The 24,665-nt window shown below is 43.0% G+C and overlaps 1 protein-coding gene and 1 pseudogene across 6 annotated transcripts in view; one reads left to right on the top strand and one right to left on the bottom strand.

Annotated features, from left to right (window-relative positions):
- The window catches only part of FAM13B (family with sequence similarity 13 member B), a 92,072-nt gene extending 78,309 nt beyond the window's left edge, over positions 1-13,763 (bottom strand). For 2 of the 6 annotated variants that reach the window (XM_055301850.1, XM_055301851.1), the window contains exon 1: positions 196-473. The gene's annotated coding sequence lies outside the window, so the exon portion shown is untranslated. Of the gene's footprint in view, positions 1-195; positions 475-5,937; positions 5,955-13,745 lie in introns of those variants that run through there. The other 4 variants (XM_055301848.1, XM_055301847.1, XM_055301845.1 and 1 more) reach the window with 4 other exon arrangements.
- Positions 13,764-21,120: 7,357 nt separating this feature from the next.
- LOC129495132 (transcription factor BTF3-like) lies at positions 21,121-21,899 on the top strand (annotated as a pseudogene).
- Positions 21,900-24,665: the final 2,766 nt, after the last annotated feature.

Below are 24,665 nucleotides of genomic sequence, written 5' to 3'. Positions count from 1 at the left end.
AGGCAGGAAGGGGGCCCGCTCTACGGGCTCGCCCACCGCAGGGCACTGCCGCCAACCCCGGCACCCCGACGTGCAACGCCCTTGAGCATCGCACGGCTGGGACAAGGCGCTGGGGGGCGCAGGGCGGGGGGGGGGGAGCCGCGGCGCTGGGCGACCCGCGCATGCGCAGAGAAGGGTACCCGCCCGTTCACCTACCGTTGGAACCGCGACGCCCCGTTCCCCGGCCGCTTCTCCAGGACCTGCGGCGACGGCAAAAGAGAGAGAACTGAGGCCCCAGGTGGCTCCGCGGCCGGCGAGCCTCCTCCTGTGACGGCCACTGGCGGGACGCTGAAGCGACGGCTGCGGCGCGGGGCCAGCCCGGTAAGCGACCCCCGGATGCCCCCGGCGGTGGCGGCGGCGAAGACGCGGAAGAAGGGGCAAGAGCGGCGACTGAAGCAGCGGCTGAGGCGCAGACCCTCCCTAACGGCGAGCGGGAGGAGAGCGGAGGGCGGAGGGCGGGCGGAGGCCGGGCCGGACGTGACGTGCGTGGGAGGGGGCGGGGCGGGGCGGGCCGCGGGTGGGGGCGGGGCGTGCGCGCGGGCTGGTGGGGGTCCCCGAAGCCCCTGGCCGCAGCCAGGGGGTCTGTGGGCGTCTGAACCACGTCTGCTTTTCCGGCCCCGAGCCTGGGCCCCTGCGCTAGGCTGCGAGAAGCCCGGCGCGCGCTTGAGGGAGGCGTGTGGGGGTCCTCAGCCCGGGGAGGCTGGAAAGAAGAGAAAACTCGGGAGGCGACGTAGGAGGGACACAGTGTCCATGTGTTAGACCGAGGCCGCCTGGTCTCTGCAGAGGCGGCCGTGGCCTCCTGCAGAAGCCCAGGAAAACCCGGGTGCCCTTGTCCAGGTGAGGAGCACGGGGTATACCGAAAACCGCCAGGGAGGCCGAAGCGGTGACTCACGTGCCCACTTCCCAGCGTTAGGGGTCAGATCGGGGACCCTGCCCCCGCCCCCACCCTTCCTCTTCACCGAAGGACCAGACCTTGACTCCAGAGAGAACATACAGGCCTCTAGCGCGGAAACCGTCTGGGAACATGCGCGTCGATGAGCGACATGCTCGCAGGGAGTTTCCTATACTGAACCAGAGTCTGAAAGCAGAGCTGGAAGGCGTAATCAGGCGCCCTGAGAGCTTGCATAGCCACCCAGACCGACCCTGCAGCTCCCACGCGCTCACAGAGGTGTGAATATTCAGCCAATCTCTTCTTTGCTTTAGTGTGTCAAGGGCTTTGAGATCTTCCGCTAAGTAGAACACGGTATTCCTGTTTTTGGACTCCTTGATGCCTGGTAGATCCACACCTGCACAAAGAACTCTGGATGTCTGTAAAAATATAAATGGCTACAATTCGGTTGTCTCCTGTCTCCCCGAGGTGCGAGTCACCTACCGAGAACCAAGAAAATGCCAGACAAGAACCCTCACAGACCTTGGGACGAGATTTTAAAAAAAAAAAAAAGAAGAAAAGAAAAGAAAAAGTCACCCTGTGAGATGATCTGTAAATGTGTTACAGAGGCCGGGGTAGCTCCCAAATTTCATCAGAGAGTAAAATCACCTGTAACTTCAGTGTCACCTGCCCAGTTGATGCTGTCATAAAAGAAGGGTGGGGTCCATCAAGAGCCTAGAACCAGCAGAATCTGAGTAAGAATGTAGTGTGGGCCCCCACTCTGTCCAGAAGAGAGGCTACTGATTCTAATGACCAGGACCAATAGCTGTTATCAGGACAGGTAAAAACCTAATTCAATTTCAATCCCTCACTCACCAAATACTCACTGAATACTTACTGTGTTCTAGCCTCTCATACTCCTCAGCAAATAAGATCTCTGCCTTTATTGAGTCTCTATACTAGCAAACCTAAGTTCTGGATATCCTTTAAGAACCTGCAAAGACCCAGGCTCTGATTCCATACCCATGAAGTAGTCTTCCCATCACTTAAGGGGTCTCAAGTAAATAAACCCACTAAGAAGCAATTGTCCAAGGCACATGACTAGTACTAGTTAAACTTGCTATACACTCTTGCTCAATTAATAAATTCACATCAGGGTTATAAAATCAGCTTCTGTTCACTGGGTTGAATTATAAAGGTGTTTTATTCAAAAATAAAGTTGTTTTATCCATACTAATTTCTCAGAGCCTGATTAAGCTTAAGTGAAGGGAAATAAAAGTTTCTGAATATTGCCAAACTGAGGACCAGACAGGCCCAGTTTCATAGCAGCCCAATCAAGATGCAGCCTAGGCATCTTTCTTTAAACGTCTTAAATGGAAGCTTTACCTGTGGTTCCATACTTGAAGAACAGGGGCAACATGATTGCTTCTAAAGCTTAATCATAAGCCAGTGAAGCTTAGAGTAAATCCGTAGCATGAAAACCTTACTGTACCTGTCCTACCTATGCAACACAGGCTCTTGTTGACATAACTGACTGTAATAGATACATTACTCTGAGTATGCAACCTAAGACTAAGCTCCCAGGGAACAGAGATTGCTCTGCATTTATAGCCCTACTCCCACAAAGTAAGGGCTCCCAAAAAACAAACAAATCAGTTGAATGACCATTTTCCCCTGTAAAACTCAAGAACATGTCCTTGGAAGATATCTTTTCTAGATCCTGCTTTATAATATGTAACCAGAATGATATGTGACCAATATGAATCCATGCAAGATTCAGGAGTATCGTTTTAAAAAACAAAAACCCTTCATTTTTATCTTTCACCATCCTTTTAAACCTGGGCAGCAGGAGTACATCTGTTATATATTTGATTAAGGCAGGTTTCATGAGTTCCATGGTCACCCTCAGGAACAGAAAATTCCTAGGGTATCTGAGGGACGTCTGTCTGGCTCAGTCAATGGAACATATGACTCTTGATCTCGGGATCATGAGTTTAAGCCCCATGCTGGGCATAGAGCTTACTTAAAAAAAATAAAAATAAATAAAGTCTTATGGTACTTGAGTCACAAAGAGTGACCTTTTGCCTCTTCATCTGAGGCTAGCTCCTGCACTGCTCTCCCTAGAGGGGCATCAGGCCTGGTCATTCTAGTGCTCTCCCAGCTTCCTACCCAGAGGCAAAGGGAGGGAAACAGGGGTAAATCAGGATTCTTTACTTTCATGTGATGGTTTCACACTTGAGCAGATGTTTAAAGCCACCCATGAATACTTGTATGGTTACTCCAGAAACCAACCCCATCCCCATTCTCTGGTGGTTTCCCACCCATAGTTCCCTTGATCTGTACAAAAGTGTCTGTTCTGGCAGTTCTTTTACTCCCTCTTTCAGCCCCTTGGAATCTGGAGGTCTACCTCCAACTTCTTATCTGTTGAAACTTGTTTTTCTCTGTAAGGACCTTGTCGGTTAGGAGCTAAGGTCACTCTTGACACTGATCCGTCCATTTGCAAGTGGCCCTGGGGGCCATGCCTTCTAGTTGTGCTTGGGTCTCCACACCTGAGGGAGTGCCATTCACAGCATCCTTGTTGTAGATTTGTATCTTCATTTTGACAGTTTTCCAGCAGGTGGCAGTAAAGCGTTTTGTCCAAAGTAAATTAATGTATTTTCCAATAAATGGAAAGTGTGAAGTGTCTGGATGGAGGAGAACTTCTTTCTCATGGTGCTGTTTATGCTCGAGGTAGCACTGTAGGGTCCACACCTGGTCTGCGTGAATCTCTCATGCACTTCTGGCCCAAACAGACTGGGGAGCACAGGCCAAGCCCAGTGTGGTTTCAGCATTCCTCTGCTCTTTTGCCAAAACAGTTGCCAGCCCTTCTCTTGTCCTCTATATTTTCCAGGCAGGAATCAGACAGAGGTCCACTGTGCCTCTCTCACCACAAGAGTACTCTGAGTAGTTCCATTGAAGGTTCCCTCCCTCAGCTTGAGGTAAAACTAAGGCAGGTGTGTAGTAAGAATTCATGGCATTGCAGCAACAGTCTCCAATGAAATAATATTCTCACTTGACTTTTTACAACTTGCTCTAAGCATTTAGAGTTATCTATGTGATTCTGTCTAAATTTCTAGGGGGATTCCATCTCAGAACTCACTGTAATGAGTATTTTGGAGGGAAGGGGCAGTTATTGGATATTTTTTGTAATATCCTGGTGTTTCATTAAAAACAGTAGTTCTTAACCATGGATAATTTTTATAGCCATGTCTAGAGACACTTCTATGAGCTATTGGTGCTGATGGCATCTAGCGGGGGAGGTGCTATTGGGCTCTAGCAGGCAGAGGTCCAGGACACTGCTAAACATCCTATGATATACAGGACAGCCCTCTCCACAACAAAGAACTATCTGGCTGAAAATCTAACATCTTGTGACAGATAGTATTTCTACACTTGGCAATCACTGTAAGTAAGAAAACACCTCAAAATTACATCACTTTTTTCTTCCTTTTGCCTCCAAGTGTTTCACCTATAGATGCAGAGGTTACATTTTAATATATCATTAATGTCAACAACAGCATTTCACATAGCTGTATGGCCAGGATGAGAAGTGACTGGTGTGTTGCCAGGACTACCTCTGGAAGTGAGGCGTGCCAACAAAATTATTATTTCAGGTGAAATTTTTTTAGGTATTTCTCTGCAAGATGATTTTTATAGTCTAGGAAAATAAATACCTTACCCAGCTTCTCTGAGCAGAGGCTTTCAGCCCCTCAGAAGTAGAATCAGGAGTCAAATCACTATAGAGGAAATATCTAGTTGCTGCCATGCCCAGAACACATTCTAGCTGCTGGCTGGAGGGATGGGATGGGTTTTGGTGGAGGGGGGGGACTTCAACCTGCTTCCCCGGGGTCACCAGTGTCACCGGGATGAGACTGAACTTAGGGAGCAGCTGTCTCTAGACACTCTACCATAGACACCCTTACTATTCCTGGAGGATGCAAATGGACCTTGCCCCCCACTTCACCCAAGGAATACTTTGAATTCAGCTCTTGTAGATGTAGCAGGACATGGAGTCCTGCTCTTGTGCCTTCAGTAAGGAAACTTTGATTATTTAGGTGTCCTCCTCACCCTTACTGATCCCCTATCTAGCCAAGGCTATTTGAGGACTAGCATAGAGATGAACTTTTGTTCACTCAAGGCTGCTATTATCTTTTTTAATACAGTGTTCACAAGAAACTGGAGCCATGCTAGCCAGCAAGAGCCAAAGAGGCATAATCCATCCCCACTGATCCTATCACTTAAAAAGTAAAACATTCAACACCCACAAATGTCGGACCTGGAATGAGAACATGGAACTTGTAATAAGAAAACCTGTATCTGAGTTCTAGCCCTTTCACTTAGTAGCCATGTGACTCTGATCCAGGTACTTAACCTAAATGCACCTTAGAGTCCCCATTGGTAAGATAGGAAAGAGGATACTGAAATGAACTGGTATGCATAAAAGCGTTTTATAAGCTGTGTACAATTCTTTTCACTCCTCCCTCCTGTGCCGCTCTCAGAGACCTGAAGAAGTCTCTGGACATGTTTTGCCACCATCTGGGTTTTTATTGCTAGCAATGAGCCCGATGTGGAAGCCTTTCTTGGCAGAAGTTGCTAAATACTTGTAAATATATTTTTAAGTGAAAACCAACAACCACTAAGAACCCCCAAACTCTTGGTGTTATTTTTAAGGTAACCCTGAACCTTGTGAATTCTAATCCATATGAGGATACCGCCTCTCTACTTAGGATGCATATTTACACTGCCCACTTATAGAAGAAGACATGCGTAGAGATAAGAACGGGAAACATACACAGTTTTATGTGCAGGAGAAACTATGGCACAGGACACAATGCTATAATTACGTAGATTCCCACAAAGCAGTAAAATGCTATCAAATTCAATCAAACTCTGCCAATTGTCTCTTTCCTGAAGTATTCGTGTATATTGGGAAAAAAGAAAGGACTAAAAACTCCACAAAATTAAATTTTTCTCATAAAGAAGGAACTCACCATTAGACAGTGGTATTGCTGGCTCTCCTGAGGAATGCAATGGAATCTGTCTGTGCCACTTTCCCCGGGACCACTGTGCCAGCGTGCAAGAATGCATGTTCTTCATAAACAAAAAAAATATTACTAGCTGCAAAAAGAAGAAACTGTTCCAGGGTGTACAAATCCCACGCCAACATCCAAAATAATGGCAAATACTGTTCTGATCTTAGCAACCTAAAGTAACCTTTGAGCCATTTATTTATTCAACACATATTTCTTGAGCAACTATTAGGGGTCCAGCACTGTGTTAGGGGATGTAATCATGATCTCTGCCCTGAAAAAGCTTCATCTTACATATCTCTGGAATAGAACATTTCTGGAATAGAACCAAAGCTAACATAATGTTTATTTCAGCTTCCATATTCACTCACACAGCTTCTGGTACCATCCAGTTTGGGGAGCTAGAACAATTAACAGTAACTCTCATCTTTGCCAAGTCCACATTTTTGCCTGATCACTCAGAATTCACTGTATGACTGGGGGGGGGGGGGCGCCTGGATGGCTCGTTTGGTTAAGCATCTGCCTTCAGCTCAGGTCATGATCCCAGGGTCCTAGGATCAAGACCCCATTAGGCTCCCTCATCATGGGGAGTCTGCTTCTCCTTCTCCCTTTGCCTACTCCCCCCCTTTTGTGCTCTCTCCTCTCTCAAATAAATAAAATCTTTAAAAAAGAAAGAAAGAAAGAAAGAAAGAAAGAAAGAAAGAAAGAGAGAGAAAGAAAAAGAAAAAGAAAAGAAAGAAAAAAGACTAAGTGTTTTGGTCTCTCTCTCTCTCTCTCTCTCTCTCTCTCTCTCTCTCTTTTTTAGTGTTCTGGTCTCTTGATTAAATTCCTGTAGTCAAGTAGGTATTTTTTTTCCAGTCAGAACTTTTCTGCCTTAAAAAAGGAAGGTTGGGGGCGCCTGGGTGGGTCAGTTGGTTAAGCATCTGCCTTTGGCTCAAGTCATGATCCCAGGGTCATGGAATCAACAGGGAGCCTGCTTCTGCCTGCTGCTCCCCCTGCTCCTGCTTACACTCTCGGGCTCTCTCTCTCTGTGTGTGTCAAATAAATAAGATCTTTTAAAAATAAATAAAATAAAATAAATAAATAAAATTAAAGCGGGGGATGGTGCATGGCTGGCTTATTTGGTAGAGCATGTAAACTCTTGATCTCAGGGTTATGGGTTCAAGCCCCACACGGAGGTAGGGTTTACTTAAAAAAAAAAAAAAAAAAAAAAGATATCCCTTTCTCTTCTCCCCTCTCCCTATATCCATGTGGGGGAAATTTAAAAAGTGCTCAGAGATTCGATGAGATTATGACCTTCACAAAACTTTACGACCTTCACAAAACCCAGGTAGGACAAAGAAATCCAGAAATCCAGGTAGGAAGATCTTGCCATTCTGCATACCCTTCCTCTTCCAAAGGCCTTAGGCTTTTGGATCTTTCTACCATTTGACCAGCCAGACTCCTCAAACTCATTAGGGCCACACCCTCTCTGGCAAACTAACAGCCCAAATATTTGCAGATTACAATCTAAATGCAACCACATTTTTGCCAAATATTTACACCTGACTGCTCTTTTCCACTAAAGACAGGATATAATGATTTACAGAAGCATCTAGTGTTTTTCCAGTTCCCAAGCTCCTCAGCAGAAAGACTCTGAAGTATGAAGGCTCACACTCTCATTTCAGCCTTTCACAGTGACAGAAACCAAACTGTACATTGGACAGAAGTATCACAGTTATTATGCATGTGTCCTATCACCCTTTTAGAGAACGGCACTGCCTGAATCCTAAATGAGTGTCTTACCAAAAACAAAACACTTGCTGAAAAAAGAAATGGCCCATAGCGTAACCAAATTTGTTGTCTTTTAACAAGGTTTTGCTATTGGTTTCTTCATTTGCTTTATGTGTATTGTTTTCCTTCACCTGGACTACTTGGATGCTTCTTTCTCATTGATACATTTAAAAATATTTATTGAGGGCAGCCCCGGTGGCTCAGCGGTTTAGCACTGCCTGCAGCTCAAGGCGTGATCCTGGAGACCCGGGATTGAGTCCCACGTCGGGCTCCCTGCATGGAGCCTGCTTCTCCCTCTGCCTGTGTCTCTACCTCTCTCTCTCTCCTCTCTGTGTATTCTCATGAATAAATAAATAAAATCTTTAAAAAAAAAGTTTACTTTAAAAATAAATAAATAAATAACATAAAAATATTTATTGAGCACCTAGTATGTACTGTGCCAAGTGCTGGAGAAATAGCAGTGAACACATTAGACACGATCCCTGCCTTGTGGGGAACACAGTGTAATTATGTCAATAAGCCTAAGTCCAGTTTAAATATCCTAAGTATGACTTTATCTGGGCATCCGTTGTGACCTCATTTAGGTTAGATAAAACATCTGTCTTCTCTGGGCTTCAGGCATCTTCCCCATATTTCACATTGGAGACTTCCCCCTCAACAGGAGAATATGAAAAAAATCTGGCCTACCAAAGGAAAGGGTAAGGAAACTTGACTGTCTCTGCCTTAATTGAGGATGGAGTAGAGAAAAAGAAAACTCTCCTCTGAGATTTCCTAAACAAGTTTTATGAGCACATTGAGGGGAGCAAATTTTCATACAACCCGTGTGAACCAGAAAACACTGAGATGAAAATTCAAAAGCTGATCACTTTAGTCAGGCACCTCGCATAAGCAAAAGTAAAAATCCTCTGTGGAGATCCCACAGGTAAGGTTCCAAGAAATATGACTGATAATAAAATATCACTAAAATAACAAGGAAATCGTGCGTTTCATAATACCAGCAATGACTGCAAGTATTTTAGTTACCAGATATGGAATATAAATAAAATATATGTGTGACACTGTAATATAATAAATACATATTTGTTCTTTTCCCTAGTTCTTGGCACAGAGCTCCTAAAATCCTTGTCATTTCCTCAGTAATAGGGGTAAAAGGAGTGTATTTCATTATTCACAAGTCCCTTTTTCCATCACACCTGAGCTTATGCTAAGTTGAATTAGAGTGGGGCCCCTAAATAGGCCCATATGGGTCCGATGCCAGAAAGACCAAATGATTAGAGGGTTAGAACTTGGCAGCCCCACATCTGACCTCCTGGGAAGGAGAGAAGCTAGAGATTATAAGCTCTATAAAAACTGGAACAAGATTTGATGAGCTTCTGAGTCGGTGAATGTATCCATGAGCTGTGACAGTAGTATATAGCCCAAATTCCTCGGTTTTTTGAACTTAGGATCCTTCTGTACCTTGCCCTAAGTACCTCTATCTGGCTAATCATTTGTATCTATTATAATATCCTTTACAATAAACCAGTAATAGAGAGTTAAGTGTTTCCATGGGTTCTGTGAGCCATTATAGGGAATTATTGAACCTGAGGAGAGGGTAGTGGGAACACCCCTGATTTGCAGCCAAGTCAGACAGGAGTGGGGCTAACCTGGGGACCCTCTACTTACAATTATTATCTGAAAGGGGGAGTTATCTTTGTTTTGGAGTGATTAGATGTGCATTGCTGTCTTGAAAAAGGAAGGGAGTGCCAGTGCCATGAACCAAGGTATGTGGACAGCTTCTAAAAGCCAAGAAAAGGGGATCCCTGGGTGGCGCAGCGGTTTGGCGCCTGCCTTTGGTCCGGGGCGTGATCCTGGAGACCCAGGATCGAATCCCACATCGGGCTCCCAGTGCAGATCCTGGAGACCCAGGATCGAATCCCACATCGGGCTCCCAGTGCATGGAGCCTGCTTCTCCCTCTGCCTGTGTCTCTGCCTCTCTCTCTCTCTCTCTCTCTCTGTGTGTGACTATCATAAAAAAAAAAAAAATAAAAGCCAAGAAAAGCAAGGAAACAGATTCTCCCTAGAGATCTGAGAGCCCTGATTTTAGCCTAGTGAGATCCAAATGAGACTTCTGACCTACAGAACCATAAGGTACTGAAGTTATGGTTGTTTTGGGTTTTTTTTAAAGAAAAATAACTTTATATCTTGGAATAATTTCAGGCTTACAGAAAAGTTGCAAAGAAGGGAGCCTAGTTTGCTCAGTTGGTGGAGCATGAGACTCAATCTTGGGTTGTGAGTTGTTTTTTTTTACCGCTGCGCCACCCAGGGATCCCTTGGGTTGTGAGTTCAAGCCTGATGTTGAGTATACAAGATTATTTAAAAATAAGTCTTCTTCTTAAAAAAAAAGTTGCAAAGGGGCAACCCGGGTGGCTCAGCGGTTTAGCGCTGCCTTCAGCCCAGGGTGTGATCCTGGAGACCCAGGATGGAGTACCACGTCAGGCTCCCTGCATGGAGCCTGCTTCTCCCTCTGCCTCTGTCTCTGCCTCTCTCTGTGTGTGTGTCTCTCATGAATAAATAAATAAAATCTTTAAAAAGAAAAAAAGTTGCAAAGATCACACAGAGAGCTCCCAGTTTCCCTTAATGCTAGTACCTAATGCCTTTTTAAAAAACAAAAAACAAAAAACATGGACATTAGAGCAGTTTTAGGTTCACAGCAAAATTGAGCAGAAGGAAGAGACTTTGTAGATATCTTCTGCCCCCACGTATGAATTTGTATTTTTTAAGCCACTAAGTTTGTGGCAGTTTGTTAGAGCAGTAGTAAAAAATAAATATAAAGGCAAGTGGCATTTTGAGGAGGAAAAAAAAGAGAGATGTAGAGATATATAGAGATACTGTAAAATGCTGTTAAGAAACAAAATTGGCTTCACTGAACAATTCATGAATTGCGTAGCATCTCATCTAGCAAAGAGAGGGGAGCACTGAGTTTGAAATGAAAGATTTTTATAGGCAGAAGCAAGATGGGACTAGGAAGTTAAAAGACTGGATTATTTCAGGCAAAATTACCTTCCCTTAGGAAAAGGCGGAGGTCTTATCAGACAGATTACCTCATTAGTGCTGACCAGGAAATTTCAGATTGACTTTTAAAATTCCACTCCCGGAAGAGGCTGAAACTGCAATTATGTGAGCTAAGTATTAAGTCTTGGTGGGCCTATACATAGGTGACTCCATGGGCCTGTTTTTTCCTTTTAACAACACTAACGAAAAATGAGAGAATAATTCATTCAAAATCCAATATAATTGTTACTTCTAGTGGAGGGTATGGAGCATATAAGAGGGACACCCTCCCCAAGAACAGGGCCACACTAGCCTGTAAGTCATCTCTATGTAAACTAGGAAAAGGGTTGTTCTTGGGCAAATGAATTAAAAAACGAGAGCCCAGAGGGCCCACAGTCTGCAGTGGGAGCCTTTGTACGCAAGGAAAAGACCCCATTCTCCAGGAGATCTCCCTCCCCTTGGCTAGGACCTTTATGAAGGTCCAACTCTCACTACAGTGCTGGCAGCCCCACCAGGGAACTTCAGAGTTTCTATAATATTTTACTATTCAAGCTGGGTAGAGGGTTTGTTTTTCATAATTAACCTTCAAACTCTGTATACATGTATATACTATATACTCTTCCATTCGTACTGATCACAGTTTTTAAAATGTTAAAATATTCAGCTATGTGATAGAATGTATACCATTCTATCCCATGAAGAGCTTTACCAGTACTTGGGCACCATTCTTGCTCTTTGTACAATCTAAGAATCAGAGGGTTCTGAAGAATACTGGAGTGACCCTTTCTTTTAATATATATTTTTTAAATTGTTCAGATATATTTTCTATTATCATTATTTCTCAGATATATTTTCTTTTTATCATTACTTTTTAAAAGTAATCTCTATACCTAACACGGGGCTTGAACTCACCACCTCAAGATCAAGAGTTATATGCTCTACTGACCAAGCCAGCCTCATGTCCCTAGGGTAATACTTTTCCTAACTCCACATAAACTCTTTTCAGAGTAGGGGCAAGTCATCCATGAGCAGGAAAACAGGATTCCCCTTCTTTCAGCCCTTATCCCTATCTTAAATAAGAGATTTTGTCTGTGTTCTCACCCAGATATTGTACACAGTGGTAGGAGCTGAATGTGCAAATCACAAATAAGTTAGTGGGCACCTATAATCCAAGAATGCTTCCTGAGACCTAAGAAAAATTTCATTATTAGAGATCTGGTATGTCTGATAAAATCTGACATGCTGACCTGAGAATAAGCAGACAGATGAACTTATTCAAGCAGCCTAGGAATCTTGGATCCTGATATACTACAACTCCGAGATTGCCTTGACTCTTCCAAAGAAGCCCAGGACCTTCTCTTTTCTTTTCTTTTTTCCTTTTCTCTGCTTTTCCTTTTTAAAAGGGCACCTGGGAAAAGGACAGAAGGCTACTGAAACACCTCTCCTTTATTCCCATGCAGACCTGCTATCTTCAGAAGGGGTCACTTGGGTTCACTAGTCCATCAATCCAAACCTCAAACCAAGATTTGCTACTCAAATACAAGCTTCTGCACCCTTCCAGACCTAAGAAGTGCATGGCTCTACTCAACTGTGATGTTGGATCTAGAGAAGTACTCAACTTACACAGTAGCCGAAAGATGGTCTAATTCACACTGCCACGCTTTTTTAAAAATTGTGGTTTTTTCAAATGGAAAAATAATACATAGTGACTGGGAAATTTTCAAAAAATTTAGAATAAAGAATAAATGGGACACCTCGGGTGGCTCAGTGGCTGAGCATCTGCCTTCAGCTCAGGGCGTGATCCCGGGGTCCTGGAATCAAGTCCCACATCAGGCTCCCCGTGGGGAGCCTGCTTCTCTCTCTGCCTGTGTCTCTGTCTCTCATGAATAAATAAAATCTTAAAAAAAAAAGGAAGAAAGAATAAAAAGCAAAATTCTCTACCTGCTCATTTACTTTCCTCCCCACAAGTAAATTTTATGAAGTATATCCTCCCAGACTCCTTTCCATACATTTATATAATGCACACACTCACACAATTGCTTTTCTTGACATAAATGGGATCATACTGTAATATTCGATAATATGCTTTTTACACATAATTTTCCATAGAAATTTGTCCATATTAGTAAAATATAGGTTGTTTCCAATTTTCTCCATTAAGAACCATAGTGAAAAAAATTCTTGTACCAAAAAAAAAGGTCGAATGAAGAAACCTACATAAGCCACACAATAAAAGTCTTTACAAAGGAGAAAACAAAGCAATGGGATAAATGTTTGTATACCCATGTATACACTTGTGTATAACAGATTCCTAGAAACAAAATTGCTGATTTGAAGAGTAACACATTTAAACTTGGTAGATACTACCAAACCTCCCTCAGAAGAGGCTTTCTAGGAGATGCCTATTTGCTTAAACTTTCACCAACAATGGATATAATGTGTATTTTTATTTTTGGTCAATTAGATGAACACATTATTTGACTTGCATTTCCCTAATTACAAAGAGTCATATATATGCTTCCTTGCCTGCTGTATTTCTTACTCAGTGAATTACCTATCCAACTCCATGGCCGATTTTTCTGCTTGCAACTTCCTCATTTTGATCGTAAGTGTAGCTACTATATTTCAAGCACTTGGCTGTGTTCCAGACACCATGCTAGATGCTTGAAAATAAAGTTTGTCTTAAAACAACCCATGCTGCACATAGGAAATACAGGAAACATACAGAAATGAAATTCATACCCTAGTCTTTTTTACTCTTGAGGCTGCCCCTTCTCTCCTATGTCACTTTATCAAAAAGCCTCATTTTAGGGGCATCTGGCTGGTTCAGTCAATAGAGCATGCAACTGTTGATCTCAGAGTTGAGTCCAAGCCCCCTGTTAGGTGGGGAGCCAACTTTAAAAAAAAAAAAAAAAAAAGCCTCATTTTGCCCAAATGTGGAAACCGAAAGGGAAGTGACTCACCCAAACATTCATAGCCTCGTAGCTAGATGCCTATCTCAATGTAGACCACTGGTGGGCTTTTCACTACGCTGGTCTTCCCAGAAAACAACATTTCCCAGAGGCGATTCAGGCAAATATTTCAGATCGGCCAGCCTATTACCTGTGTTCTTAGAAATAAAGAACTAACACAAAGTACAAAGGTCAAAGATAAATAAAACAGAAACACCAAGAAACAGAGACTTTGGCCCCATTCCATCCATATCACATAGTCCAAGAAGAGGACTGATTGCCCTTCAAGTCAGCCTTAGGGTGTAAAATGGTCTCCAGTTACTTCCCAATACCCACCTGCCAAATTACAATTTTTTTTCAGATTTTATTCATTTATTTGAGAGAGAGAAAGTATTGGGAGGGATAGACAGAGAGAATCCCAAGCAGACTCCATGGCGAATGTGGAGCCTGGCATGGGGCTTGATCCCTCCACCCTGAGATCATGACCTAAGTCAAAACCAAGAGTCCAACACTCAACCTACTGTGCCACCTAGACGCCCCTTCAGCTTTAGAGTCTTAAAAAAAATGGGGGCGAGGTGCAGTGGGTTAAGCGTCCAACTCTTGATTGTGGCTCAGGCCCTGATCTCAGAGTCATGAGATTGAGCCTTGGGTTGGGCTCCACACTCAGTGCAGTCTGTTAAAGCTTCTCTCCCTCTCCATCTGCCCCTCCCACCCCTCGGCATGCTCACACTCTGTCTCACATAAATAAGCAAATCTTTAAAAAAAGAAACACAAAAACTCTGAATCTGAATGAACTATTAATCACAGACATGAGTAGCAAATAGTTTGAGTTTCTTCTCTCTAGAAAGTTGAAACGTTCATTTTACAGTTCTGTATTTAATAATCCGGAATTCCAAGAATTCCACCCCTTTTTTTTTTGCTCAAAGTGATTAACCCAATGAGAAATACAGGAGGGGTGACTGGATAGCTCAATCAGTTAAGTGTCTGCTTTTGATCTCAGCTCAAATCTTGATCTTAGGGTCATGGGTTTGGGATATATATATATATATATATATATATATATATATATATAGCAGGATGGGGTAAATTATTTCTAAGAAACTGCTAAACTGGGATCCCTGGGTGGCGCAGCGGTTTGGCGCCTGCCTTTGGCCCAGGGCGCGATCCTGGAGACCTGGGATCGAATCCCACGTCAGGCTCCCGGTGCATGGAGCCTGCTTCTTCCTCTGCCTATGTCTCTGCCTCTCTCTCTCTCTCTGTGACTATCATAAATAAATAAATAAATAAATAAATAAATAAATAAATAAATAGAAACTGCTAAACTCTCTTCCTTCCAAAAGCATTGATTAAATGCCTATATAATGAGTTGACAACAATTTGAAGCCAGGTTCATGGAGGTGCATTAAAATATTTTCTGGGGATCCCTGGGTGCCTCAGCGGTTTAGCGCCTGCCTTTGGCCCAGGGCGCGAGTCCCACGTCAGGCTCCTGGCATGGAGCCTGCTTCTCCCTCCTCCTGTGTCTCTGCCTCTCTCTATATATATGTCTATCATAAATAAATAAATAAATAGTTTTTTAAAATAATAAATAAAATATTTTCTACCTTCAAAAAATTAAATTTTTCCAATCATAAAAAATTAAAAAAAGAAAAAGTCCTATGTGCCAAACACTAGATTGGACACTAGAAGTCCAGGAACAAATAGAACATAGTTCCTGTTCTTTTGAGGAGCAATAATCCCTCTTGTTATCACGTTAACATGTTACACGTCATGAAGCACTTTAAATGTATTTTGAACACATAGTATGATTGCAAATTTAACTTGGAAGCCATCTACTTTTTATTTTTCCTATGTTTTTTGTTTTGTTTTGTTTTCTGTGATAAATCCAGATCTCTAACAGACCAGAACATGGTTTCAGGTTGGAGGGATGGGCTAGACCAGGAAGGAGAGATCTTTCTTTCTTCTACAAGTGGGACCCTGGTAAGAGTTGGTTTCAGGATGCTTCAGACAGTATTATCAAAATCTTAAATGGCATCTCCACCCTTTTAAATACTTAGAGGGAGCCTTTCACTCACAAAATCCTTCTTTGAATTCAAGGTAATTCTCCTGTTTCAAGACAGTTAAACTGGGTCACAAAAAAAGAGCCACTTTCCCAGTATTAGATGGCAAGATGGAGTAAAATTTCATTACCTTCAACTCCCAGAGTCTCATTCTGGTGAAGCCCAACCATGAAGGGCAGAGGACTGATGCTGACATCTAAATTATGTTTCCAATCAGATTGATCACGTGCTTGACAGAGCTGCTAGATTAGCCCATTAACCTCTGGAATGCTGTCAGCCTCAGGTCTCAGAGTCCACATGAATATGCCCTGCTGCAATTCTCTTTTAGAAGTTTCTACCTACTGGGGGGGCCTCACTGGCTCAGTCAGCAGAGCATGCAACTCTTGATCATGGGTTGCAAGTTTGAGCCCCATGCTAGGTGTAGAGATTACCTAAAAATAAAATCTTTTAGGGGCACCTGGGTGGCTCAGTCAGTTGCTTAACTGACTCTTGATTTCGGCTCAGGTCATGATCTCAGGGTCATGAGACAGAGACTCAGGTCAGGCTCCATGCTCAGCTTAGAGCCTGCTTGAGATATCCTCTCCCTCTGTCTGTCCCCACCCTCTTTTTTTCTCCAAAACAAATAAGTAGAATTAGATAATCTTTAAAAAAAATATTTTTTAAAATTAAAAAAAATAAATTTCTACATATCAATTCTCTCCCATGTGATTATAAATCCTTTACCTGTATACAAATGCTCAATCAGTGAGCCATGTAAAACTTCTTTAAGGAGACCAGCTATATTGGGTGTGTTGTCTTGCTTTTTTGTTGTTGTTTTTTTCTTTCTTTCTTTCTTTAAAGATTTTAAGTAACCTCTACACCCAACACGGGGCTCAAACAGTGCTGAGATCAAGAGTCACACATTCCCCCAACTGAGCCAGTCAGGCACCCTATTTGTTGTCTAGTTCTTTTTTTTTTTTAAGATTTTTTTAATTTGATTTTTTTTTAAGATTTTATTTATTAATTCATAAGATACACACACAGAGAGAGGCAGAGACATAGGCAGAGGGAGAAGCAGGCTCCATGCAGGAAGCCCAATGTGGGACTTGATCCCGGGACTATGGGATCACACCCTGAGCCAAAGGCAGACGCCCAACCACTGAGCCACCCAGGCATCCCAAAGATTTTTTTTTTTTTTTTAATTTGAGAGAAAGAGGAAAGAGAGTGGTGGAAGGTGAGGAGAGAATTTTCAGCAGACTCTGCACTGAGCCCAACACAAGGCTCAATCCCACAATCCCGAGACCATATCCTAAGCCAAAAATCAAGATTCGGACACTTCACAGACTAAGCCACCCAGGCACCTGCTGTCTAGCTTTTTTTTTTTTTTTTTAAGATTTTATTTATTTATTCATGAGAGACACACAGAGAGAGGCAGAGACACAGGCAGAGAGAGAAGCAGGCTCCATGCAAGGAGCCCAACGTGGGACTCAATCCCTGAACTCCAGGATCACACCCTGGGCCAAAGCTGCTCAACCCCTGAGCCACCCAGGCATCCCTATTGTCTAGTTCTTAAGTGTGTGAAAAGGAGTATGAGTTTATACACATAGACTAGCCGGACTGTCAGAGATAAGCACTCACCTATTACTCCCACCTCATCCACAATTACCTCATTCTTCCTGTCTCGGTTTCCTTATTTGCAACCTAGAATTTGATCCTGCCTTCCTCCTTCCCAGGAAGTTTAGGTAGATTTTTGATGCAAAAGCAGGGCCAAGAGCTCTCCAATTTTTTTTTAAACCAAATATCACCAGACAAACGTTCTATTAGACTTAAATCCTATAAGGAATAAAGCTCTCAGTAAACCCATCTTCCTGCTATCAAAACCCCATTATCTGACAGAATCAAGAACAAAAGATTGTTTGATGTATGCTTCAAAAACTGTTTGCAGGGGCGCCTGAGTGGCTCAGTCAGTTAAGCGTCTGCCTTCAGCTCAGGTCATGACCCCACTGAGCCCTGATTTGGTCTGCTCCCTGTTCAGGTGGGAGGGAGTTTGCTTCTCCCTCTCCCACTGCCCCTCCCCCTGCTTGTGCTTTCTCTTCTCTCTCTCTCAAATAAATAAATAATTTTTTTAAGATTCATTTATTTACTTATTTATTCACGAGAGACACAGAGACACACGCAGAGGGAGAAGCAGGTCCCTGAAAGGAGCCCGATGCAGAATTTGATCCCAGGATCCCAGGGTCATGCCCTGAGCCAAAGGTAGATAGACGCTCAACCACTGAGCCATCCAGGCATCCCTAAATAAATAAAATCTTAAAAAAAAAAAAAACAAAAGAAACAAACAAAAAAACCTATTTGCAGTTAGTGATGAAAGTCAAGGGAAAGGAAGGCAGAACTCCTGAGACAGACTTGTTTCCATGGTAAAAGTTCATTCTCACCTAAGAGCTGATTGGCAAACAGGCATGAAAACCACTCTAATCTCAAATATTGAGAACTGAATATTGGAGAAGGGAACCCTGTTTCCACACTACAGGCAGAGGCTATTTGGAAACATAATTATACCTTTTATTCTAAATTGATTTAAACTTAAAATTGATGGAATATAGAGCGCTGGACTGTTCCATGGTGTTGTTTTTTTAAGGGCTTAAAAACAGCTGTTTTCTTTCTTTCTTTCTTTTAAGATTTTATTTATTTATGCATGAGAGACACACAGAGAGAGAGAGGCAGAGACACAGGCAGAGGGAGAAGGAGGCTCCATGCAGGGAGCTGGACCCAGGCAGGACTCGATCCCCGGACTCCAGGATCATGCCCTGGGCTGAAGGCAGGAGCTAAACCGCTAAGCCACCGAGGGATCCCCCCCTTTTTTTAAACAGCTGTTTTCTAGGGAAAGAGACTAGAGGAGGATTGACTCCCTTTGGTACAGTGTAACTCCCACACAAGACTTTCTCTGCTCTGTGGCCAGCCTATTTTGAACCCAGTCCAGACTGCGCCTAACAAGTTCCAAATGTCTCCGAATCTGTGGCAAACTCTCCAAACTCGAATTCTACAGAAGAGCAATTTTACCACATTGAAACAGGACTAAAAGATGGAGGGATAGGATAACGGGGTGACGGGCATTAAGGAGGGCACATGAGGGATCCCTGGGTGGCTCAGTGTTTTAGTGCCTGCCTTTCGCCCAGGGCGTGATCCTGGAGTCCCAGGATCAAGTCCCGCATCAGGCTCCCTGCATGGAGCCTGCTTCTCCCTCTGCCTGTGTCTCTGCCTCTCTCTGTGTGTGTCTCTCATGAATAAATAAATAAAATCTTTAAAAAAAAAAAAAAGATGCAAGTGTCTTAAAAAAAAAAAAAGGAGGGCACATGACGTGATGAGCACTGGTGTCATACCAAGATGATAAATTATTGAACACTACATGTGACACTAATAATGTACTATATGTTAGCTAATAGAATTTAAACTTAAAGAAGAAAGAAGGAAGGAGGGAAGGAAGGAAGAAGGAAGGAAGGAAGGAAGGAAGGAAGGAAGGAAGGAAGGAAGGAAGGAAGAAGAAAAAAAGAAAACAAGACTAAAGACAAATCCTCTGGAGAGAATGGGCTTGTATTTGGGGATTCCTAGGGAAATACACCGTGCAAAGTATAAACTGTGATGAAGAGACGAAGGGACCCTGAAAAAATTATTGCTCACCTTGGTGGTTTTGTCCCAGGTGCTTTATAAAATCTTTCACGGGGCACCTGGGTGGCTCAGATGGTTAAGCATCTGCCTTCTGCTCAGGTCATGATCCTGGAGTCCTGAGATAAAGATAAAGGTGGGCTCCCTGCTCCACCTTTTTCTCTGTCTGATTCTCTGCCTCTTCCTCTCTCCCTGCTCATGTGCTCACGTGCTTTCTCTCTCTCTCCCTCTCTCTTTCAAATACATAAATAAAATCTTTTTAAAAACCCAAACTTGGGTCACCTGGGTGGCTCAGTTGGCTGAACATATGCCTTCAGCTCAGGTCATGATCCTGAAATCCTGGGATCCAGCCCCATGTCAGGCTCCCTGCTCAGGGGGGGAGTCTGCTTCTCCCTCCACCTCCTCGTGCTCTCTCTCTCTCTCAAATGAACAAAAATCTTTTAAAACTAACTAAATAAATAAATAAATAAATAAATAAATAAATAAATAACCCAAACTTTTATCTGTGACACCTTCACTCATTCAGGTGGCCTTTATGCAGCACCTCCATGTGCCTAGCACTACTATTATAAAGATATGTCAAACACCTCTTGATTCATGCTTAGCTCCCACCACCACCAGAAATAAGCAGAGATAGCTCCCTATTCCCTTTTACGAGCTTCCTTAATAATTTTTACCATTTGGGGCACCTGGGTAGCTCAATCAGTTGAGCACCTGACTTCAGCTCAGATCATGATCTCAGAGTCCTGGGATCGAGCCCCAAGACAGGCTCCACATTCAGTGGGTAGTCTGCTTCTCTCTCGCCTTCTGCCCCTCCCCTCCATGTCTTCTCTCTTTCTCTCCCCTTTCTCTCGCTCTCTCTCAAATAAATAAAATCTTTTTAAAAATATTTTTTACCATTTGTTGAGCATCTACAGTATGCCAAGTACTTTCCATATCAGAGGTCCCCAAAATTCCTCTGTTCACAGAACCATAGGAAAATTCAATAAGCTTGCCACCATTCCCTTGGGCCAAAGGAAATACCTAACAGCTCCATGTAGTAAATAATTAGATCCAAAAACAGTAAGATGCATTAATATACTAACAACTTAGTAGTTGTTTGAAAAAATATTTTTATTTTATTCTTAAATAACTACAAGTATTTACAAATGGGATGTTCACACCTATAGTACACTGCTCAGCTTCTTAATCGGATTGGATACCACCACCCTCCTTTTGTGTTCCACGCAGATTTTCACATGCTACTTGCCTTTTATCGTACTGAAAACCTCGCTTTGTGAAGTACAACACAAGGCGTCAAGTAATATAGAGCAATCTAATGTTGAAATGACAAGCTACCTCTGCTTCATTGTGTTTGCCTCAGAAATTTGAAAAATTCCTCAGTGGACTTCACTGCAGAGCTTTAGGGTGCCTGAACACACAGTTTGAGAACCATGGACATACACTGCTTCGCTTCAACTTCAAAACAGCTGTGAGTACAGGTATACATTTATAGATCTGGGCAACCAGGCTGAGGACAGTTGAATAATTTGCAAAGTTCACATAGTTAGTTGGTGGTGCTGGATCTAAATCTAGGCCTGGATCTTGCATCCCCGTGTGTGTGCGCCTAACCTCAGCTGGTCCGCCTGAGACCCCCTCCCGAGCGCCAACCCTAGTCCCCTGCGCGGTTCCATTTGCGCTCCAACAAGATGAAAGAAACTATCACGAGCCAGGAGAAACTCGCCAAACTGCAAGCACAACTGCGCATTGGTGGGAAAGGAACTGCTCGCCAAAAGAAGGTGGTTCATAGAACAGCTACAGCAGATGATAAAAAAAACTTCAGTTCTCCTTAAAGAAGTTAGGGGTAAACAATATCTCTGGTATTGAAGAAGTGAATATGTTCACAAACCAAGGAACAGTGATCCATTTTAACAACCCTAAAGTTCAGGCATCTCTGGCAGCGAACTCTTTCACCATTACAGGCCATGCTGAGACAAAGCAGCTGACAGAAATGCTAACCAGTATCTTTTTTTTTTTTTTTTTTTTTTTTTGCTACCCAGTATCTTAAACCAGCTTGGTGCAGACAGTCTGACTAGTTTAAGAAGACTGGCTGAAGCTCTACCCAAACAATCCGTGGATGGAAAAGCATCACTTGGGGGATCCCTTGGTGGCTCAGGCTCAGCGGTTTGGCGCCTGCCTTTGGCCCAGGGCGTGGTCCTGGAGTCCCAGGATCGAGTCCCACATCAGGCTCCCTGCATGGAGCCTGCTTCTCCCTCGGCCTGTGTCTCTGCCTCTCTCTCTCTCTCTCTCTCTCTCTCTCTCTCTCTGTGTGTGTGTGTGTGTGCATGTCTCTCATGAATAAATAAATAAATCTTAAAAAAAAAAAAAAAAAGGAAAAGCACCACTTGCTATCGGAGAGGATGATGATGATAAAGTTCCAGATCCTGTGGAGAATTTTGATGAAGCTTCCAAGAATGAAGCAAACTGAATTGAGTCAACTTCTGAAGAAGATAAAACTTGAAGAAGTACTGGGAGCTGCTATTTTATATTATGACTGCTTTTTAAAATTTTGTTCATGGATCTGATAAAATCTAGATCTCTAATATTTTTTAAGCCCAAGCCCCTTGGACACTGCAGCTCTTTTCAGTTTTTGCTATACACAATTCATTCTTTGCAGCTAATTAAGTTGAAGAAGCCTGGGAATAAAGTTTGAAACAAGGTTAATAAAGTTCTTTGCCTAGGAAATAATAAATAAATAAATAAATAAATAAATAAATAAATAAATAAATAAATTTATCTAGGCCTACTGGACTCAACATCCTGTTAATAGTGCTACCTCTCACCAGCTTTGCAGGATATTAGAATCACAGACTCTCAGATCTGGAGGGGATATGAGGCATGATATAGTCTCAGCACGTGGAAAACCAATGCCTGAAAAATGAAATGATCTGACCAAGGTGCACACTGCTTAAAGGCAGAGCTGGGGCCCAGGCTTCCAGGCTCCTAGTCTAGAGCTCTCTCCATTCCAACAGCCTACCACCCTTTTAGGAGAGTTTAACAGGAGGAGAAGTGTCCCCAAGAAGAATCTGCCCAATAAGTACCCATGTGGGGGCTCATGGGGTCCTTGGAAGCAAAGAAGGGCTACCCTCCAAAGATCAGAGGCTGCTGTTGGGGTACACATGGTAACTCTACATTCCTCCCTCTGGTGTCTTCCATTTGGAACTAATCCTCAAGCTAATCACTGCTCTCTCTGCTCTTTTTGGGCATCTTGTCGCTATCAGGTAAAGCCTCACTGCCTGAGTCCCCTCTCCTCTTGACCTTCCTCCCATAGTTCAGGGCAGGGCTTCTGAAATGCCCAGGAGAATGATGGTTCTTCTTCTCATTGGTGGTCTTTGCATTTCTGTTGCAACAAGGAACCATTTGTGCAAGAAATGTTTCTGCAGTTTTAAGAAGCACTAAAATAAGCAAATGGCAAACATGTTAAGGTCATGCAAAGGTATATCTGAAATTTCCAAAGGAATTTTAGAGTTACAAATTTTTCATGAAAACAATAGCTTCCAGAAAACATCTTCTTGGGTTCCAGGTTCCCACTGAGCTATTCGTAAGTATCAACTGCAGGTAAGAACGGGGACATAAGAGGTCCCTGGGTGGCTCAGCAGTTGAGCATCTGCCTTTGGCTCAAGGGGTGATCCTGGGGACCTGGGATGGAATTCTGCATCAGGCTCCCCTTCAAAGCTCCTGCTTCTCCCTCTGCCTGTGTCTCCTGCTTCTCTGTGTGTGTCTCTCATGAATAAATAAAATCTTAAAAAAAAAAAAAGGAATGGGGACATAGGATAGCAGATCTTCCCATCCTACTATCCACCTGACAACTATCAAAAAAAACAGAAAAAATAGAAAATCCCTTAATTTTCTCTCTGCAGTTTTATGTTTTCAGAACAGGAAGCTCTGGATTCAAATTTTTTCTGTGCAAACATAAAACCATTTCCTGGCTGGGCATTAATCCTCCCCTGCTTTTGCACACTCCTCTAGAAGACATCTCACACTCTTCTTCTATAGAAGCCAAGAGCTGAAAGCACTTGTTCAGGAATGGACGGCAAGGGCAGGATGATGATAATAATGATGATGATATTCAACTCTGGACATGTACTGTGTGCCAGGCCAGGCACTGTGCTAAGGGCTCTACATTTATTATTTATTTTCTTTTAATACGAAATTTTATTTTTAAAATTTATTTATTTATTTATTTATTTGATAGAAAGAGAGAGCTCAAGCAGGGGGAGCAGCAGAGGGAGAGGGAGAAGCAGATCTCCACTGAGCAGGGAGTTTGAAGTGGGGCTGGATTCCAGGACACTAAGATCATGACCTGAGCTAAAGGCAGACGCTTAACTGACTGAGCACCCAGGTGGCCCTCATATGAAATTTTAAATGACTTATTTTCATATTCACACAGAATATGGCATAAAGCATATATATAAAGTATATATATAAACATTATATATATATATTTTTTTATATATATTTTGAAATAGTTATAAAGCAAGTGCCTGGCTGGCTGGCTCAGTCAGTAGAGCATGTGGCTCTTGATCTCAGGGCCATGAGTTTGAGACCCATGTTGGTGAAAAGCTTACTCAAAAAAAAAAAAAAGTTACAAAGCAATAGTCATGTAACATCACTCAGATCAAAAAAACAAAACATCACCGACACCTCAAAAGCTCCTCTCCCATCACAACCCCACCATTCTTTGTAGAGGTAACTTCTATTCTAATTTTTACAATCATCATTTCTTCATTTTTCTTCATACTTTTACCAACTGTTGACATAGCCATAAATAATATGTGGCTTAGACTATAAATAGCTTCCCTCCAGGATTCAGCCTCCTATTCCAGGGACCTCTGCTGCTCAGACTTCCCTTCACATCTTCCTGGCAAATCCTCTAATTCCTGGATTCTTCATCTAGCTGCTTCTTGAGAAACAGTAAAAAGCCAAAACTGCATATCTGAAATGTCTTTACTGTATCTTCAAATCCAATTGATAGATAGACTCAGAATAGAATTCTAGGTTAGAAACCAATTTCCAGGGATCCCTGGGTGGTGCAGCGGTTTGGCGCCTGCCTTTGGCCCAGGGCGCGATCCTGGAGACCCAGGATCGAATCCCACGTCGGGCTCCCGGTGCATGGAGCCTGCTTCTCCCTCTGCCTATGTCTCTGCCTCTCTCTCTCTCTCTCTCTCTCTCTCTGACTATCATAAATAAATAA

This window comes from Nyctereutes procyonoides, unplaced genomic scaffold (genome assembly GCF_905146905.1).
Source record: "Nyctereutes procyonoides isolate TBG_1078 unplaced genomic scaffold, NYPRO_anot_genome, whole genome shotgun sequence".
In the NCBI taxonomy this organism is placed as follows: Eukaryota; Metazoa; Chordata; class Mammalia; order Carnivora; family Canidae; genus Nyctereutes; species Nyctereutes procyonoides.
Note: the sequence above shows the minus strand (reverse complement) of the source record. Positions and strands in the feature narration are given on the sequence as shown.